Here is a 20,613-nt window from a genome sequence, read left to right on the forward strand (position 1 = left end):
CTAGAGATCCATACACTTTAGTACCCAAATAAATGGCATCCAAGACAGGAGGAAAAGTTGTTTTTCTGGATCCCTTTTTTCAGTAACTGATTTAAGGAGGTCAAATATGTATTGCATCCTTTGACCATTTTATGCTTTTACCTTTTTTCTCCCCAAAATATTTAATATCAAACCGAAAGTACACAGAGTACAGTCCTGGAGAAAGGAAGAGCATACTTCAACTAGTTAGATTACAGGGAGGATTTAAACACTCTAATTGAGATCCTGGAGCCTGGAAAGAAGATTAAAATTCAAAGACACACAGAAAAAGACTCCAGTTCTTCATCTCTACTTCAACCTGGTCCACAGAGGAAATGAAATAAAGAACAGAAGAGATTTGGATTGGGTGAAACAAAAAGGTTGGAGCACAAAGGTTTTTAACTTCTGGCATAAGATCTTAACATCTGTGGGTTAATGTTTGTCAAATGTGATTTGATGCAGCTATACATGGAAACTATGGAATATCGGACCAAATGGCCCACTGTGTTTAAGTGTCACAGGGTGAATCCCAAAATTGGGGTTCAGCCTAGGCGGCCATGAGGGTTCTTGGCTTCACTGAGGAAGGAATTCAAGAGTGAGCCAACAGAGTAAAGTGAGAGCAAATTTATTAAGAAAAGTAAAGGAATAAAAGGATGGCTACTCCATAGGCAGAGCAGCAGCACAGACTACTTGACTGACTATACTTACGGTTATTTCTTGATTGTATTCTAAACAGTGATGGATTATTCATGAGTTTTCCAGGAAAGGATTGGGGAGTTCTGGAACTGAGGATTCCTCTCCTTTTTAGACCACATAGGGTAATGTCTGGACATTGCTATGGCATTTATAGACTGTCATGGTACTGGTAGGAGTTTCTTTTAGCATGCTAATGCATTATAATCAGTGTATAATGAGCGGTGAGGATGACCAGAGGTCACTTTCGTTACCATTTTCTTTTTGGTGGGTTTAGCCGGCTTCTTTACCACATCTCATTTTATCAGTGGGGTCTTTGTGACCTGTATCTTGTGAAACCAGTCCCACTGACCTCTTATCTCATCCTGTGACTAAGAATGCCTAACCTCCTGGGAATGCAGCCCAGCAGGTCTCATCCTCATCTTATCTAGCACCTATTCAAGATGGAGTCACTCTGGTTAGAACACCTCTGACATATTTCCTCCCTCCCTTTTACAAGGGCACCCTTAATCCTAAGGGTTGTAAAGGGATGAAGATCTATCTTCTGTAACTTCTTCAGGCCGAACAGGGGCAATGATATTCTTACCTAATTATTAGGGTCTCTTGTATTCAAGGTAGAGAGGAGCTCAATGAGAAAGTGTTGGTATGGTGAGGGCCGTTCATAACTGAGTCTCAACAGAAGGTATAATCTGGAAGATTGGTAAGTGTTCAATTTAAGAAAATGTTGAGTAGGCTTATCCTGCATTCCTATACAAGGAGTACAATGACAATATATTCCACAGCAGTAAAGCAAAATAAGTGAAATTATCTCAAGTAAACTAAATAAGAAGGCTTTTCATGAACTGGGCAGTTGTAACCAAGCTGATATGAGGTCATGCCCAGAATTAGAATACTCATCCAGATTTTCACATTACCCATCCCTATTGTTTCTTCTGAGCAGCAGCCAGAGATCACTGGTTGGTTCACAGGAGTAAGCAGGATCAGTCTAAATTGCAGAAAAAAATCAAAAACAATGGATGGGATTAGAACCTAATAACAGGTATACCATAGTTTTTGAATCATAATTTTTCTCTCTCCAGTCTCCATTTTTACTAAAGACAAATCATGGTAGAACCAGTTTGTTTGCAGGCCAGGCACGGTGGCTCACGCCTGTAATCCCAGCACTTTGGGAGGCCAAGGCGGGCAGATCACAAGGTGAGGAGTTCGAGATCAGCCTGGCCAACTTAGTGAAACCCTGTCTCTACTAAAAATACAAGACATTAGCCAGACGTGGTGGTGGACACCTGTAATCCCTAATCCCAGCTAGTTGGGAGGCTGAGGCAGGAGAATTGCTTGAACCTGGAAGGCGGAGGTTGCAGTGGGCCAAGATTGCGCCACTGCACTCCAGCCTGGGTGACAGAGTGAGACTCCATCTCAAAAAAAAAAAGAACCAGTTTGTTTGCAAAATAAGTTTTAGTCTTATTAAACTTGGCCTGATCATATATATAAAGTGCAGCAAGAATAATTATTTGCCATAGAAACTCCTTTTTAAATTGTCTTTGATGAAACATTGTTCCATAGGAATCCCAGACTTTATTGATTGATTGAGACAAGTCTCACTCTGTCACCCAGGCTGGAGTGCAGTGGCACAATCTTGGCTCACTGCAGCCTCAACATCCCAGGTTCAGGCAGTTCTCCCACCTCAGCCTCTTGAGTAGCCGGGACTACAGGTGTGCACCACCACACCTGGCTAATTTTTGTATTTTTTAGTAAAGACAGGGTTTTGCCATGTTGCCCAGGCTGATCTTGTACTCCTGAGCTCAGGTGATCTCCCGCCTCGGCTTCCCAATGTGCTAGGATTACAGGCATGAGCTACCATGCCCAGCCTTCTCAGACTTGTATAAGCCTTGAGTCCAGCCATGAGTTCATCTGTGCCTGCAGATACTTGTATGAGTTGGGCAAATTCCTCTTTTCTTGAGATCCCGAGATAACCTGTATCTCCTGGGCCTGTCAGAAAGTGGCATTTTTTACTTACTGCAGGTCAGGAACTCTGTACAGGGACTGTGTAGATAAGGTATGAGGCCAGTTTTCCTAAGGGGCTTTTATTGGGTCTATAAGTCAACTTTGATCCCTTAAACAATCTGTTTATATTTGAAATCATGCCATTCCAGTAAAAACCTTGGTAAAATAACCAGTGTCTCTAGTTGTGTCCCATTACAAAAGAAAACAGATTCTTATTACACTTATTCAAATAATGACATTGCCATAAGTTAACAATACTGACAAATAGTTTCCAAATTCTGGAGAAATCAGATAGAGAGAAAGAAACATGCTCCATATTTTGTTTTTGGACAAAAACTTTGTTTTATACTCCTGATAGGAGTATACTTTACTCAATTGTTGAAAGCTATAAATAGCTCAAAAGATTTTCTGACTCTGAAAAACAAAACAGAAAGGATCAGCAGTGTTTTAAGCAAAAAATCATAAAAAGATTATTTTCGTATTTTATTAGTTCAATCTATGCAGTTAATTCCTGTTTTGCTCAATATCTATAAACACATTAGCTTTCCAAGAGAGTCTTGAAAGTTTTTTTCTCTGTTTTAGTGGCACACTTTCCAAAGTTATCAGAGATGTATATTGAAGAGTGCTTGTCAGAGTCCTATAGCTGATTACAAAACATCTTTTGTAGAGGATCAAAACAAGACAATTGTCTGTGGATGACAAAAAGTCTTAGGGCAGCCACAGTCAAAGAGGCAATTAGCAAGGAAATTTGGTTACCTCTGTGGCAGAAAATAATTTAGCATAACAATTATAATTATTACTGATAATGTACACTAAGTCATATCAGAAGTTTCACATAATTTTGGAACACATACCAGTAACACATTTATACAAATACAGCCCAAAGAAACTCAAATACCATTGTATATTTAACAGTGCTTCCTGTATGCTTTTAATATACCAAATATGTCATTTTTAGACTTTAGAGGACCTAATATCTAAAAGGAATAATTGGGTCAGAAAAAGACTTAATTTAGAATTTGATTTTGGGAACTTGTCAAATATCAAAGGCTTAAAACATTTGATATTATAAAATAGAATCACTGGTCGTTTATTTAGCTAAAATAACTCAAAGATTTCAAAAAGACAAAAACTTTTACTCATTGATAAAGGGAAGACTTAGCTTTCCAGACAAGATCCAATAAAAACAACATGAGGCCAACTGAATCTCTTTTCTGTCCCCTTTTTTTCTATAGTTTATTTTAAAGGCAAACAAAAATCTTTCTTTTTTTTTTTTCTTTTTTTTGAGACAGGCTGTCACTCTGTCACCCAGGCTGGAGTGCAGTGGCATAATCTCAGCTCACTGTAACCTCTGCCTCCCACGTTCAGGCAGTACTCCTGCCTCAGCCTCCTGAGTAGCTGGGATTACAAGTGCACGCCACCACACCTGGCTACTTTTTTGTATTTTTAGTAGAGACGGGGCTTCACCATGTGGCCAGGCTGGTCTTGAAATCCTGACCTCAAGTGATCTGCCCACCTTGGCCTCCCAAAGTGCTGGGATTACAGGCATGAGCCACCAAGCCTGACCAATATTCTTTTAATTTTAGTCAGCTTGCTCCCACACAGTTCTTCACAAGGTTAAATTTTCACAAACCGTCTACAACTTGTTTAAGCCTTTAGTTTTATCCTATATTTTTAAATTTAAAATAATTCTTACACCCTCTAAATTAGACAAAATTACTTTATTTTTTGAAGAAAAAACACATTCTCATGCCTTTTTACCAAAAACATGTAATTTTAATTTCTTTAGTGTAAGAAATTTTAATTACATACCAGGTGCAGAGCCTAGGATACAGGACAGAACTGCCTATAAAGTCCGACTCTTTCCAGCACAGTTAGGGAGAAATGGCTCACCCTCTATGTTCCCAGGCCTTATCCTGAAATTAAATGGCTCTAAAGCAGGTAAGTTGAACAATTACCAAAAGTCATAGAAATAGTTTATGACCTTAAAGCATTTAGCAAACCAAATTTTGAAGACATTTTTATTTTATTTTACCAGTAATCTTTAAACTCTCTTTATTTTTAAAAGATTATTAGTCATGCACACTAAAAGGCACTGAAGTTTTTATTTTTCTAACGAAGTATTTAAGTCTTATTTTTCTTTGTGCCTATTATTTAGAGCTCTTTTATATAAACATCACACATACAACACATATAAATACACAGACAGACAGAAGATTCAGTAGTTGTAGGATTTCTCATTTGCCAGTTTTTAAGTTTCTCATTAAAGCCTGCATTTCTAGGGCCAAATAAGCAGGTACAGCTAGAAAGCAAAACAGATCCCCAAAAATCAAGGATCCCATTTTTACACTAGATTCTAGATTCCTAAAAAGAAAGGAACACCATGGGACCAGACAATGCAATGCTTTTACCATGCATTTCACTGCAAAGACGTTCCCCCGATGCTGGTGGCCAACCCAAAGCCAATCTGCCCATTCCCCATTTCATACCTTTTAGGTACCCAAGAGCACACTTTTTTCATTTAAATATGAGAAGAAAGAAGTATCGGCCTGTAGTAATAACCACTCACTGTAAGCAACTGCCATCAGCTATTCCTAAAAGTATATGTCCTACATAGCTGTTATACACCAAGGCTAAAAGTTCTCTCATAATGCAAAATAATTTCTGATACCCCCAAAAGTAAAAAAAAGATCAAGTAATGTGATGCAAAACAGAGCAGAGCCTTAGATTTTGAGAGGGACCTGTCTACTTACAATTCTTGGAGTTCCATGAGGAAAACAGCTTTTTCTTCCAAAACAGGATCTGTGACATTTTCTATTTTTCTCCCAAGGAGTCCCAGGCTGTCAGAAATTACCATAGGTCCTCTCATGTGAGCATCAAGGGTAGCAAGAAAACAGACTGGAGAAATAATTCAGTTGACTGAGAAGAAAAACAAACCAAAAAAATAAGATCCAAGAAAAGGCATAAAGCCCTTTAATTTATATATATATATAAAATGTGGGTGATATGGTTTGGCTGTGTGCCCCCACCCAAATCTCATCTTGAATTGTAATCCCCATAATCCCCATGTATCAAGGAAGGGACCAGGTAGGAGGTGACTGGATCATAGGGATGTTTTCCCCCATGCTGTTGTCAGGATAGTGAGTGAGTTAAGTGAGTGAGTTCTCTTAAGATCTGATGGTTTTATAAGACAGTTTTCCCTGCTCTTCCTTGCTCTCTCTTTGCCTGCTGTCATGTAAGACATGCCTCTTCCCCTTCTACCATGATTGTAAGTTTCCTGGGGCCTCCCCAGCCTGCAGAGCTGTGAGTCAATTAAACCTCTTTTCTTTATAAATTACCCAGTCTCGGCTGTGTAAAATGGATTAATACATTGGGTATCTGTTTTTAATTGAGCTGACTTTTAACCATAGAGCACTTTTTAAAAAAGTCCTTTTGGGTCAGGTGCGGTGGCTCACGCCTGTAATCCCAGCACTTTGGGAGGTTGAGGCGGGCAGATCACCTGAGGTCAGAAGCTCGGGACCAGCCTGGCCAACATGGTGGAACCCTTTGTCTACTAAAAATACAAAAATTAGCTGGGTCTGGTTGCACACACCTATAGTCCCAGCTACTCGGGAGGCTGAGGCACCAGAATCACTTGAACCTGGGAGGTAGAGGTTGCAGTGAGCTGAGATGGTGCCACTACACTCCAGCCTGGGTGACAGAACAAGACTCCATCTCAAAAAAAAAAAATGTTTTTAAATCTTTTATCATTAGACTTTAGCCAGGACAAGCAGCTGACACCTCTGGCTTTTAAGCCCTTTTTTCCCCCCTCAAAGGTATTTTTCCAAGTAAAACAAAAAAAGCCTTAACGAAGGTTATGATTTAACCATGGACACACGAGGTGTCTCCAAAGAGATGGCAAGCAGTTTTTATAAGATCTAGAACCACGCCTAAGGTAGCTCAGAGAAAAGAAAATTCAAGTCAGGAAATCAGAAGCTGCCCATAGAGAGAAAAAGAATAAAAAACGTGGGGGCAAAAGTCCCACAAGTGTCAAATCAAAAGGAATTCATTCCGTAAGCCAGGAATTTAATCCAGGCCACCATCACAAAAGAGCAAAGCCTTAGCTACTGAGCTACAGCAGAAGGTAAGCACCATATTGTTTTTCCCAGGAGTCTAGAGCAGCCATTTTTGAGCTTGTGAAGAACAAACCTTTTCAAGGGAAAAGAAAACAGATTTTAGAATTAAAAGCCAGTATTTCTTTCAGTCTTACTGAAAGCAAACCAATACTTTAAAAAACATGTTTTAACATAGGGGATCAAAATTTAGATAGCCGTTAAATTAATTTTCTTTCATTGTGGTTTATTTAATTATATAAAAAAGTTTAATAAGTTATCTTTTATGAACTGTATCATGACTTACATAGACCATCTATGACATGTTTGGACCTTTTGACTTGTCTTATACTTTCTTCTTTCCTAAATAATCAGTCATTCTACTTTAGGACAAGAATTTACCATACAAGATGCTTTCTCACATAAAATTTCTTTTCTTTATAGCCTTCCTTACCAAAAATACATCTTTGTATCAATAACTTTCTACTCATCTCTTTCCCCTACTTACTGTTTTTTTTCTATCTTGTTTCTATTTTCTTCCTAAATCCACATTTTAAACCCCACTTTAAATAACATCTGAATTGGCAAAAAACAATTTTTTTTTCAATAACAGCATATCTTCTTTGGCACATTTTACATACAGAATTATATATGAATTTTTAGTAATCCTAAATTTTAATGAGTTTAAATTAAATGAACTTGAAAAATGCTTGGACATATTTACTTAATTTATGAGTGCTCTTTTACTTATAAGTCAATTTGTTACCCTGTAGACAATATATAACATAATAAATGTAAATACACATAAACACAGCTAGACATATATGCACACACATAAAGATCCAATAGCTTTTATCTTGAAACTCTAGTCATGAGATAGTAATACAAACTCACTGTTTCATAAAAGATAGCTAGATCCAAATTATTTCTTTTCTTTTTTTTTTTGTTTTTGAGATGGAGTCTCACTCTGTCATCCAGGCTGGAGTGCAATGGTGCAACCTCTGCTCACTGCAACCTCCGCCTCCCAGGTTCAAGCAATCCTCTTGCCTCAGCCTCCTGATAAGCTAGGATTATAGATGCTTGCTACCACGCCCTGCTAATTTTTGTATTTTTAGTAGAGATGGGGTTTCAGCATGTTGGTCAGGCTGGTCTCAAACTCCTGACTTCATGATCCGCCCGCCTTGACCTCCCAAAGTGCTAGGATTACAGACGAGAGCCACTGCACCCAGCCCCAAATTATTTCTCTGACAAAATCGGGACTTGTCCACATGGCTAAACTTTGTTTGCTAATTTGAATTTGCTGTAGTTGCTTAAAAGGCACCTTAGCAGCAAGTCCTTCAGGACTATTGTCCCCATGTCTAACAAGGATCTTTACTAGACATAGAACTTTTTCTATCTGTCTTTCTATCCAGTTATCTACCCCTGCAAATTCTCACCTCCTGCATCGAAACATTAAATGAAGTGACAAGACAAGAAAATGCTGTTACAGAAAATGATAACTTTAGGGTAGAAAACAAGAAAAAGCAAGACCAGGATTCCCCTAGGGTGGGACTCTAACCCACAATTCTAGAGGGAATGCCAATTCCGAACACCCCAGAGCATCTGGCATGGATGACAAACAGTACCAAATGCTGAAAACCCCAGAGCATCTTGGGAGTGTCCAACAGTGAACCCCAAAGGCATGAGACCTAACACAGTTGGGGGCCACAGTACAACATGACTCTGGCATCCCAGGATCAACACAGTGGGGGACCACTCACAACCAAGTGTCTTGATTTAACCAATTGCTCAACTATCCAAAGCAAAAACTACAAACGTGTCAAAGAAAAAAGGATAAGCATGCAATTTGACAGTAAGAGCAGAAAAGTAATATGGCCAATTGTTAGAAACTAAAGAGAAAATGTCAGAGAGAAGGGGTGACAGGGTGGGCTACTAAGGAAGTGGCTATCCAGGCGTGCTCCCATCTGGGGCACCCAGACAATGGGAGGCTGCAGTTAGGCTCCCAAGCCAGAGGTCTTATGGCCACTTTCCCATCTACCCAAAATAAAGGACAGAGAATCCAAAATCGAAATTTAATAAAAGGTAGCGGCCAGGCACGGTGGCTCATGCCTGTAATCTCAAGAGGCCAATCCCAGGAGGCCAAGGCAGGTGTATCACCTGAGGTCAGGAGTTCGAGACCAGCCTGGCCAACATGGTGAAACCCCCGTCTCTACTAAAAATACCGAAAATTAGCTGGGCATCTGTAATCCCAGCTACTCAGGAGGCTGAGGGAGGAGAATCACTTGAACCCGGGAAGCAGAGGTTGCAGTGAGCTGAGATTGTGCCATTGTACTCCAGCCTGGGCAACAACAATGAAACTTCGTCTCAAAAAAAAAAAAAAAAAAAGGTAGCAAGTTGAATCCTCATTTTACCCAGCCGCTATTCAAGGTGGAGTCACTCTGGTTTGAATGCCTTTGACATAAGGACCTCCAAGAGTCTGAATCTGCAGTGTTTTTCTTGCCTCTGTTAAGAAACTTTTAAATAATACTAATATTTTTTCAAAAACAGAAACAATGAAAATTTAGAAGGCTTTTACAAATGTTACTCATGAACTGGCCGGCTCTGAAGCAGTAAAAACTGAAATTATATTGTCACCATCGTTGACTGACAAATAAGGAAAGGAAGAGCTGGCAGAAGCGATGCCAGTCAGAAAGCAGTGGGAAAGCCCTGAGTTCTGCTTGGCTGGTGGTGGAGGCAGGACTCAGTTCCTATAGTGGGCAGATCACCGAAGAATCCAGATCTCCTGCCTCCTCTGTTTGAGGGGAGCAAGGATTGTGAATTGTCTGTGAGATTAGTCCCAAGCCTTTGGTCTCTGAGTTTTTGGGAGGCAGGGATGTGTTTCATATCAGATTGTGCTTACACACATAGACTGCTTCTTTTCTAGTATGTGAATATTTTTATATGTTGCTTCTGTTGTTCCAGCTTCACTGAAAAATAGATTCTCCAGTCCTCGTTCTGACCCTTTCATTCGCAAAATTTCATTTTTTAAAAAACAGACTTCTGGCCGGGTGCGGTGGCTCATGCCTGTAATCCTAGCACTTTGGGAGGCCAAGGAAAGTGGATCACCTGAGGTCAGGAGTTCGAGACCAGCCTGACCAACATGGCAAAACTCCGTCTCTACTAAAAAAAAAAAATACAAAAATTAGCTGGGCATGGTGGAACTCGCCTGTAATCCCATCTACTGTGGAGGCTGAGGCAGGAGAATCCCTAGAACCTGGAAGGCGGAGGTTGCAGTGAACTGAGATCGCACCACTGCACTCCAGCCTGGGTAACAGAGCGAGACTCTGTCTCAAAACAAAAACAAAAAGAAAAACAAACTCATTGAAATAGAATTCATATACCATATAATTCAACCATTTACAGTGTACAGCTCAATGTTGTTGTTGTTGTATGCTCACAGGGTTGTATGCTCACCATTACAATCAATTTAGGACATTTTCATCACCCCAAAAGCAACCTTGTACCCACTCCCAGTCGAGTAATCACTACTGTACTTGCTGCTGTAAGGGTTTACTTAGAGTTGGACATTTCATATAAACGAAATACACCATGTGGGCTTCTTTCACTTAGCATAATGTTTTCTTTTTCTTTTATTTTAAACATGGAACATTTCACGAATTTGCCTGTCATCCTTGCACAGGAGCCATGCTAATCTCTGTATCATTCCAGTGTTGGTATATTTGCTGCTGAGGCAAGCACAGTGTTTTCAAAGTTCATCTGTGTTGTAGCATGTATTGGTAATTCATTTCTTTTTATTGCTGAATAATATTCCGTTGTATTTATATGCCACATTTTTTTTCTTTTTTCTTTTCTTTTTTTTTTTTTTTTGAGACTGAGTTCCGCTCTGTCACCCAGACTGGAGTGCAGTGGCAAGATCTCGGCTCACTGCAATCTCCGCCCCCTGGGTTCAAGCAATTCTCCTGCCTCAGCCTTCCCAGTAGCTGGGACTACAGGCACATGCCACCACACCTTGCTGATTTTTTGTATTTTTAGTAGAGACGGGTTTCACTGTGTTAGCCAGTATGATCTCGATCTGACCTCGTGATCCATCCGCCTCGGCCTCCCAAAGTGCTGTGATTACAGGCGTGAGCCACTGTGCCCGGCCTGGATATGCCACATTTTTAATCCATTTATCAGTTGATGGATATGTGAATTTTGGGCTATTATGAATAAAACTGCTATGTATATTTGTGTACAAGTTTTTATGTGGAAATGTGTTTTCAGTTCTCTCGAGTCATATGGTAACTCTATGTTTAACTTTTTGAGGAACTGCCAAACTGTTTTCCAAAGTTTTCCATTTTACATTTTCACCAGCAGCGTAGAAGGGTTCCAGTTTCTCCTCACCAGGGCTTATTATTGTCTGCCCTTTTGATTACAGCCCTCCCGGTGGATATGAAATGATATCTCATTATGGTTTTGATTTGTACTTCCCCAGTGATTAATGATGTTGAGCACCTTTTCCTGTGCTTCTTGGACGTTCATATATCTTCTTTGGAGAAATGTTTATTCAGATCATTTTTAAATTGAGTTGTCTTTCTTTTTTGTGTTGTAAGAGTTCTTTATAGATTCAAGAGAGAAGTCCCTTACACTTATATGATTTGCAAATATTTTCTTGCATTTTGTGGGTTGTCTTTTCACTTTTTTAAAAAAAAAAGAATAGGCTTTTTCTTTCAGAAAAAATAGACTTTTTTTTTTAGAGCAGTTATAGGTTCACATAAAAATTGAGCAGAAAATCGAGAGAGTTTCCGTATGCTCCCTCCCCACCACACAGCCTCCTTTACTATCAAAATTCTTTTTACTTTCTTGATGGTGACATTTGAAGCACAAAGGTTTTTAATTTTGATGAAGTCCAACGTATGCATTTTTTCTTTTGTCACTTTTGCTTTTGGCATCATATGTAAGAAGGCTTTGTCTAACTTAAAGTCACAAAGATTTACCCCTGTTTTCTTGTTTTTTGTACAGCCGAGATCTTGCTATGTTGATCAAAGCCACCACTCCCAGGCTGGTCTTGAACTCTGGGCCTCAAGCAATCCTCCCACTTAAGCCTCCCAAAGGGCTGAGATTACAGGCATAAGCCACTGTGCCTGGCCTTGTATGTTTTAAGAGTTTTACAATTTTATCTCTTTTGCATAAATCTGTGATCCATTTGAAGTTAATTTTTGTTTTGTTTTGTTTCGTTTTGTTTTGTTTTTGAGATGGAGTCTCACTCTGTTCCCCAGTCTGGAGTGCAGTGGCACGATCTCAACTGACCACAACCTCTGCCTCCCAGGCTTAACCAATTTTTGTGCCTCAGCCTCCAAAGTAGCTGGGATTACAGGCACCCGCCACCATGCCTGACTAATTCTTGTATATTTAATAGAGATGGGGCTTTGCCATGTTGATAAGGCTGATCTCAAAATCCTGACCTCAGGTGACCTGCCCATCTCAGCCTCCCAAATGCCGGGATTACAAGTGTGAGCCACCGAGCCCGGCTGAAGTTAATTTTGTACATGTGTCAAGAAGGGGTTTTCATGTGGCTGTCAAGTTGTTCCAGCCTCATTCTTTCTCCATTGTTTTGGCATTCTTGTTAAAAAACCAATTGAACATAAACACATAAACAGGAGAGTTTCTTTCTTTTTTTTTTTTTTTTTTTTTTTTTTTTTGAGACGGAGTCTTGCTCTGTATGCCCAGGCTGGAGTGCAGTGGTGTGATCTCGGCTCACTGAAATCTCCACCTCCTGGGTTCAAGCGATTCTCCTGTCTCAGCCTCCCAAATAGCTGGGATTACAGGCACGCGCCACCATGCCCAGCTAATTTTGTATCTTTAGTAGAGACGGGGTTTCTCCATGTTGATAAGGCTGGTCTTGAACTCCTGATCTCAGGTGATCCACCCACTTCGGCCTCCCAAATCCCAGTGGCTCACGCCTGCTGGGATTACAGGCGTGAGCCACTGCGACTGGCCCGAGAGTTTATTTCTTGACCCTCAGTTCTATTCTATTGATTTACCTATTATTAGGCCAATATATACTATCTTGATTATTGTAGATTTGTAGTAAGTTTTAAAATCAGAAGCGTGAGTCCTCCAACTTTTTCACTGTTGTGGATCCCTTCCATTCTTATATGAATTTTAGGATCAGGTCGCCAATTTGTGCAACAACAACAGCAATAACAAAAGCAGCTGGCATTTTGATAGGGATTGTGTTGAATCTGTTGATCAACTTTGGATATTGCCATTGTAATATTGTCCTTCAATTCGTGAGCATGGGATGTCTTTCCATTTATTTGTCTTCTTTAATTTCTTTCAGTAATGTTTTCAGAGTGTATGTTGCACTTCTTTTGTTAAATTTATTCCTATTTTATTCTTTTCAGTGCAATTGCAAATGGAATTATTTTCTTATTCAGAATATTCATTGCTAACCTGAATACTTACTTTTGGCTTTTGGTGGCAGGAACTCAAGGGCATATTAGGATACATCGGTTGCTTGAAGTGAATTAAATTATTTCATGCATGTACTAAGAGTGAAATGGGTGTCAGCACTGCTAAGCTGGTGAGGCCACCCCCTAAATGACTATGCTATTGATGACCTGATTCCTCTATGACTGTTATAGAGAAAGACTTTGTCTTGCCAAAGTATCTAGAAAGTTTTCAATCATTCTGTGTATCTTATCATTCTATTTGCTACCCTCACTAAATGGAGCAGTCCCAGTACTATTTGTGCCATCATTCATTTGGAAGAGAGATTTGATTCCCAAAAGATTATCATACTCTTCAACTGTAGTGAGATTACAGTGACTTTGCACCAGAGTAATGTTATGCTAAAGGCATTGCAGTAGAATGATCCACTGGAGATTAAAAACCTCATTCTGTATTATAAAACAAAGACCTCCATCCTCAGTGAACACATTATCTAAATTCTAATCCACTAAGAATGTATCTCTAGTTAAGCTATTTCCTTGCCCAAAAAAGCATTATCAGCTCTGCATTGTTTACGTCTTTAATTTCACACCCTCCATGATTTGACACTGCCTGTTTCTGATCATGTTCACCTCTCATTGTGCCCTTCGTTGCAGTTACCTGCTACAGTTGCTGTTTTCTAAATATACTATATATTTTGTCTGTCTACCCCTGCCACCACCTTGCCTCTGCTATCACAGCTCCGTCTACCTGAAGCAATCTTTCTCTTGTCTGCCCCTATGAGAATCCTTACCATTCTTCAAGATTAGGTTTAAGTGCTCCCTCCTCCATGAAATCTTCCCCAAGAAGAATAGATATCACCCATCCTGTTGCTCTCGTCCTGCTTAGTACCTCTAACTTCCTAGAAGTAAGGACAAAATCTCAATCATCTGTCAATCTCCAGCGCCGTATGGCTTCCCTTGTACATAGTATGTATACATTCAGTGTTTTCATTGAATTGGTTAGATGGAAAGATATTTCTTAAACTGAAGTTTGGAAATTAAATTCTGATATATTTTCAGGACTATGTGTATTCTCTAAAATAATTTTTAAAATATTGTGTTTCCATTTTAATAATAATTCTGAATCACCAGGATCCACATTATAATCAAGTTGCATTGCACAATTTTAATGCCCATGTGTGTGTTTGAGAAACATTGGAGTAAAACATTATTCAGAATATGTGTAAAGTTCTGATTACAGAGGAGTGCTGGCCATAAGTGATCATTCGATTTGTGGAAAATATAATTCGTTTTAGCTAGCAGTACCTTAATCTGCAGGATAAGATATTCTTTAGTTACTTCTTCTTGGTAGAAAATGAAGAGAGCAGTTAGGAATGGTTTTTATCTGTGTTCACATGTGTGTCTCAAAAAAAAAGGGGGGAGGGCAGTAGGAGAAAGAAGAGAGCCCCCATACATTAATAATAGAATTTTAAAAGAATGGTGTAAGAATTTGGCAGAGTGGAATTCTTTTTCTTACTTGATTTTTCTCAATTTCACTTTTATGACCTGTTTTAGTGAACTAGGGGAATGATTGAGCCCTTGAAATTAGCAGGTCCTCTGACTCCAAAAGTTTAGTGTGTTCTTTTTTTTTTTTTGGAAAAAGGGTCTTGCTGTGTCACGCAGGCTGGAGTGCAGTGGCACAATCATAGCTTACTGCAGTCCTCGAACATCTGGGCTCAAGTGCTCCTCCCACCTCAGCCTCCCTAGTAGCTGGGACTACAGGCGCATGCTACCATACCCAGCTAATTTTTAAAATAACTTTTTTTTAGAGACAAGCTTTAGCCATATTGCCCAAGCTGGTCTTGAACTCCTGGCCTCAAGCCATCCTCCCACCTCAGCCGCCCAAAGCTTGTTAATTCAGATTTGACAGCACCCCTCTGCTATGTAAGCATCTCTTGTTGCAAGTCATTTCAGATCCTTTCTTGAAAAAGATGGGATCTGATATGCATAAATGAATCGATCACTCTAGACTTCAGAGTACCATTGAAAAGCTTAATGAAAAATCTTCCAAATTCTAATTTGTTAAAAGAATCTTTTCACAATGCCAGAATTGATATAGGCAAGTCATAAGCAGGTTAAAATTTTTTCAGCTCTCTCACTTGATTGTTCACCTTCCAAAGCAACTCATTTTTATCAAGTTTGTTCAAACAAATCTAGATCCTTCACTGGCTTTCTTGAACACACAGCTGTTTGCTTCTCAATAAGGTTGATTGGTGCTGACTTCCTGAGAATAGGGAGTTGCAAATAGCCAGGTGTTGTCATTACCACTGTACGAAGTAGAAGCCATTAAAACTAAGCTAAGATAAACCCCACTCATTAGAATCTACTGGAGTAAGTTTCTAGAAGTGGGCTTGGATTTACTGTGTTCATTTCTCTGAAGCTTTTTAGAAATACCTGAGGAGGCTGGGCACGGTGGCTCACGCCTGTAATCCCAGCATTTTGGGAGGCCGAGGTGGTCGGATCACCTGAGGTCGGGAGTTTGAGACCAGCCTGACCAACATGGAGAAACCCCATCTCTACTAAAAATACAAAATTAGCCGGGCATGGTGGCGCATGCCTATAATCCCAGCTACTCAAGAGGCTGAGACAGGAGAATCATTTGAAACCAGGAGGTGGAGGTTGCAGGAAGCCGAGATCGTGCCATTGCACTCCAGCCTGGGCAACAAGAGTGAAACTCCGTCTCAAAAAAAAAGAAAAGGAAAAAAAAAAGAAAGAAAGAAATACCTGAGGAAAAGAAGATTGTCTCTTTAACTTCAGTTTCATGAGTGCCTCTTCATCTAAATATTGTAGTCTGTAATGAATGCTTTCTGAAAATGGGGTGGGGGAATTTGGAAATCAGTACTTTTTGTAAAAGTCATTTAATGCATATCTTTAAGAAGACAGAGAAATAGTAATGAATGTTTGTCCTTGTCAGGGGACAAATGTGTGCTGTCTTTCATTAAAAGATGAATTAGGATCTCGGAGCCTTACGGTTCAAATAAGTTTCAACTGAGTCAATAGGAACATCTCATCTGGATAAAGAAAAGTACAAACAAGAGACAACAACCAAAACCAAAGAACCCCTCCTGGATGGGATAATAGTGGTTTTGTTGCCAATCAGAAACTAGGAAATAATAGTGGGTATCCCAGAACCCTAGATTTTAATTCATAATCAAATAGGTTAGCCAATAGTTGTGAAATACACTCAGCATGTAACCCCTTCTTGCAAGCTACTACTGTAAGTAGTTACACACCTTTTTTTTTTTTAATAGGTTAGCACATATACTAAGATGATTCAGCTCTTTGGGACAGTTATATGTATATATGCTGATATTATAGGAGTCATGCTGTATACCAGGTTGTTGTCTCAATTAAAATTGTAGTTGAAAGAAAGAAAATTATTTGGTTTAATTTTTTTCTTTTGTTATACTTTGGTTATAAAATTGACTTTTGAGCCATTTTAAAAATATGTACACAGTGGCTCACACCTGTAATCCCAGCACTTTGGGAGGCCGAAGCTGAGGTGGGAGGATCACTTGAGCTCAGGAGTTTGAGACAAGACTGGGCAACATGGCAAAACCCCTTCTCTACAAAAATATACAAAAATCAGCTGGGTGTGGTGGCATGCGCCTGTGGTCCCAGCTACTCGGGAGGCTAAGGTAAAAGAATCACTTGAACCTGGGAGGTCAAGGCTGCAATAAGCCGTGATTACAGCACTGCACTCCAACCTGGGCGACAGAACAAGACCCTGTCTCCAAAAAAAAAAAGGCGGGGCTGCCTTAAGTTCCCTTTTTTTTTTTTTTTTTTCAGAGACCAGACCAGGTCTCACTCTGTCGCACAGGCCAGAGTGCAGTGGCACAATCTTGGCTCACTGCAACCTCCAGCTCTTGGGCTCAAGCAATTCTCGTGCCTCAGCCTCCCGAGTAGCTACGACTACAGGCATGTGCCACCATGCCTAGCTAATTTTTTATATTTTTAGTAAACACACAGTTTCGCTGTGTTGGCCAGGCTGCTCTTGAACTCCTGAGCTCAGGCAATCTGCCTGCCTTGGCCTCCCCAAGTGCTAGGATTACAGGCGTGAGCCACTGTGCCCAGCCCCCAAGTTCCTTAGTTTTGACAAATCTAACTTTTTTGATGTTTCATATTGATAGACATAGGATTGACATTGAGGTGTTCTACAACTTTATATATGAAGAGCATTCCAGTTTTCATATATCAGGATGCTTTTGGTTGCAAGTAACAGAAATTCCCAACTCAAGTGGCTTAACAAAGAATGAATTATCACACATAACAAAAATTCCAGGATTGCTAATTCTGTAGCTCAGTGACATCATTGAAGACCCATATTCTTTTCATCTTTCTCCTCTGTCAACCACAGCTTATGGGCCTTATCCTTTAGTTCTTCATGGTTTCAAGTTGGTTGCAGCAACTCTAAGGCAACCCTAATTCATATATCCTTATGATAGCCAAAGGCAAAAAGTTTTCTGACAGTCTTCTAGCAGACTTTCCTTCACAACTCATTGTCCAGAACTGGGTCACATGCCCATGCCTAAACCAATTAAAGCAAAGGGAGATGTCCACCATGATTCACTTAGACCAATGGAAACTGTAGCCTGAATCACATGGGGAGGGGTGGCGACAGGTGGATACTTGAACAAAATTAATGTACTGTTTGTAAGGAAGAGTGGGAAAATGCCAGTGAGATGTGTACAAAATTTGACATAGAAGAATCCCTAAAGCTCAAATTAACCCCTGGGCTGGGCACAGTGGCTCACACTTATAATCTCAGCACTTTGGGAGTCTAAGGCAGGAGGATCACTTGAGCCCAGGAGTTTGAGACCAGCCTGGGCAACATAGCAAGGCCCAATCTCTATAAAAAAAAAAATTGTAACCAGCTGGGCATGGTGGTGTGCATCTATAGTCCCACCCTACTCAGGAGGCTAAAGCAAGAGGATCTCTTGAGCCCAGGAGTTTGATTCTGCAGTGAGTTATGATTGCACCACTGCACTCCACTCTAGCCTGGGTGACAGAAGAAGACCTTGTCTCAAAAAAAAAAAAAGAAAAAGAAAAGAAAAAGAACCTCTTATGTAGGATCTTAAAATTCAATGCCTATGCCAAATTGCAGCCCTGGAAGATTCTTTGACTATGTGCATTCATTTTGTTCTCCATAGAAACCAGTTCAAGCCAACTCCCACCTGGAGACTAGGGTACAATACAGTCCTGAGACCCCTATCACAAGATCAGAAGGGAGGGAAGATTAGTCAGAGGGTAGCAGAGCCCCAAGAAATGAAGGCAAGGTCATAAATCCTCAAAGAAGACCAGGTTTGAGCCAAGTATGTGACAGATCTAGGCTATATATGTGAGGCCTAATAGAGGTCCAGTCTTGGAGAACGTGCAGGCAGGGGCCCTTTGAGAAATGCAGAGTGGATGCAGTGAGTGTTCCAGTTCTTCCAGTCTAACACCTGGAGAACGAGGTAGCAAGTGAGCCTAGAGCCAGCTGACCAGGTACAATGCAGGGTCTGAGATGCTGACACTCCCACTGGCTTCTTGGGTTCTCAGGTGCAGCTGGGATGGGTTCATGGAGCATGTAGTTTAACAGATGCTCATTTTATTTTATTTATTTATTTATTTATTTATTTATTTATTTATTTATTTTAAACAGAGTCTTGTTCTGTCGCCCAGGCTGGAGTGCTGTGGCATGATCTCAGCTCACTGTAAGCTCCACCTCCTGGGTTCATGCCATTCTCCTGCCTCAGCTTCCCGAATAGCTGGGACTACAGGCACCCACCACCACGCCCAGATAATTTTTTGTATTTTTAGTAGAGACGGGGTTTCACTGTGTTAGCCAGGATGGTCTCGATCTCCTGACCTCGTGATCCGCCCACCTCTGCCTCCCAAAGTGCTGAGATTACAGGCGTGAGCCACTGCACCTGGCCAATGGATGCTCATTTTCAAAGGAGTGCTGGAGCTCAGTTAGGGCAGGAATTTACATAAATGGAACGTTAAGTTGCCGTTTTGTTAATATAGTGATGTGCTCTTGACTTATATGGCCAGTCAGTATAAGAAACAGCCGTATGATTTCTGCATTGAATATAAAGCTTTTATTGCCCACTCTCTTCTTCACTTTTCCACCAGGCCCTCACATGACTTGTTCCTTGAGGTCTTCTCCTCTGAGAGCTCTTCCCTGAGCCCTCACCCACATTGTCAACTCCCCCGCTCCTTATTTTTTTTCATAGCCCTCATTGCTGCTGGAAATTTTATTATTTATTGTCTTTCTTCCCTGCTAGAAGTAGGCTTCATGAAGATGGGAGCTTTGATTTCTTGTTCATGCCATATTGTCCACAGTACTGAGAACATTGGCACATTGGAGTACTGTGGGCACTCAATTAAGATTTGCTGGATGAATTAGCCAGGCATGGTGGCACGTGTCTATAATCCCAGCTACTTGGGAGGCTGAGGCAGGAGAATTACTTGAACCCAGGAGGGGGAGGTTGCGGTGAGCCGAGATCGCGCCGTTGCACTCCAGCCTGGGCAACAAGAGCAAAACTCCGTCTCAAAAAAAAAAAAAGATTTGCCAGATGAATGAATGAGATACCTCTTAGCGTCCTTCCTGAAGTTTCTCTCTCTTCATGATGTTCCTTCTTTTATTGGATGATGAGAGCTGTGTTTTCTAAGTCCTTTTTTGCCTTAACTACCAAGAATTGTAAAATTAAACTACTAAACTCTTGGTTTATTTGCAGTAGCCATTCTTAGCTTGGGATGTCTGCACTTCTCTCACTTACTATAGAGCTTTTAAAATATTTATTTTATTTTATGTATTTTATTTTATTTATTATTATTATTATTATTATTATTATTATTATTATTATTATTATTTTGAAATGGAGTCTCTACCCAGGCTGGAGTGCAATGGTGCGATCTCAGCTCACTGCAACCTCCGCCTCCTGGGTTAAAGCTATTCTTCTGCCTCAGCCTCCTGAGTAGCTGGGACCACAGGCGGGCACCACCACACCTGGCTAATTTTTTTGTATTTTTAGTAGAGATGGGTTTCACCATGTTGGCCAGGATGGTCTCAAACTCCTGACCTCAGGTAATTCGCCCACCTCAGCCTCCCAAAGTGCTGGGATTACAGGTGTAAGCCACCATACCCAGCCTAAAATGTTTATTTTAATGACACATGGTTTCAACGTTATTTATTGTAAGTTGCTTCAAATCCTGTGTGGAAGTAAATGAAGACTGAATAATAATAAGTGAACTAATTGAAGGGCAACAGGGAGTAGTGAAAAAAAAAAATGAACACACTTTAGAGTCTGAGCAAATAAGATAATACTGGAGCTGTTGTTAATAGAATAGGAACC

The 20,613-nt window shown here is 40.3% G+C and overlaps 1 protein-coding gene and 1 pseudogene across 2 annotated transcripts in view; one reads left to right on the forward strand and one right to left on the reverse strand.

The window, feature by feature from the left end:
• The window catches only part of TANGO6 (transport and golgi organization 6 homolog), a 242,660-nt gene that overhangs the window by 154,860 nt on the left and 67,187 nt on the right, over positions 1 to 20,613 (forward strand). The window lies entirely within an intron of this gene.
• Positions 10,438 to 10,537, reverse strand: LOC112129523 (U6 spliceosomal RNA; annotated as a pseudogene).

Source organism: Pongo abelii, chromosome 18 (genome assembly GCF_028885655.2).
Source record: "Pongo abelii isolate AG06213 chromosome 18, NHGRI_mPonAbe1-v2.0_pri, whole genome shotgun sequence".
Classification (NCBI taxonomy): domain Eukaryota; kingdom Metazoa; phylum Chordata; class Mammalia; order Primates; family Hominidae; genus Pongo; species Pongo abelii.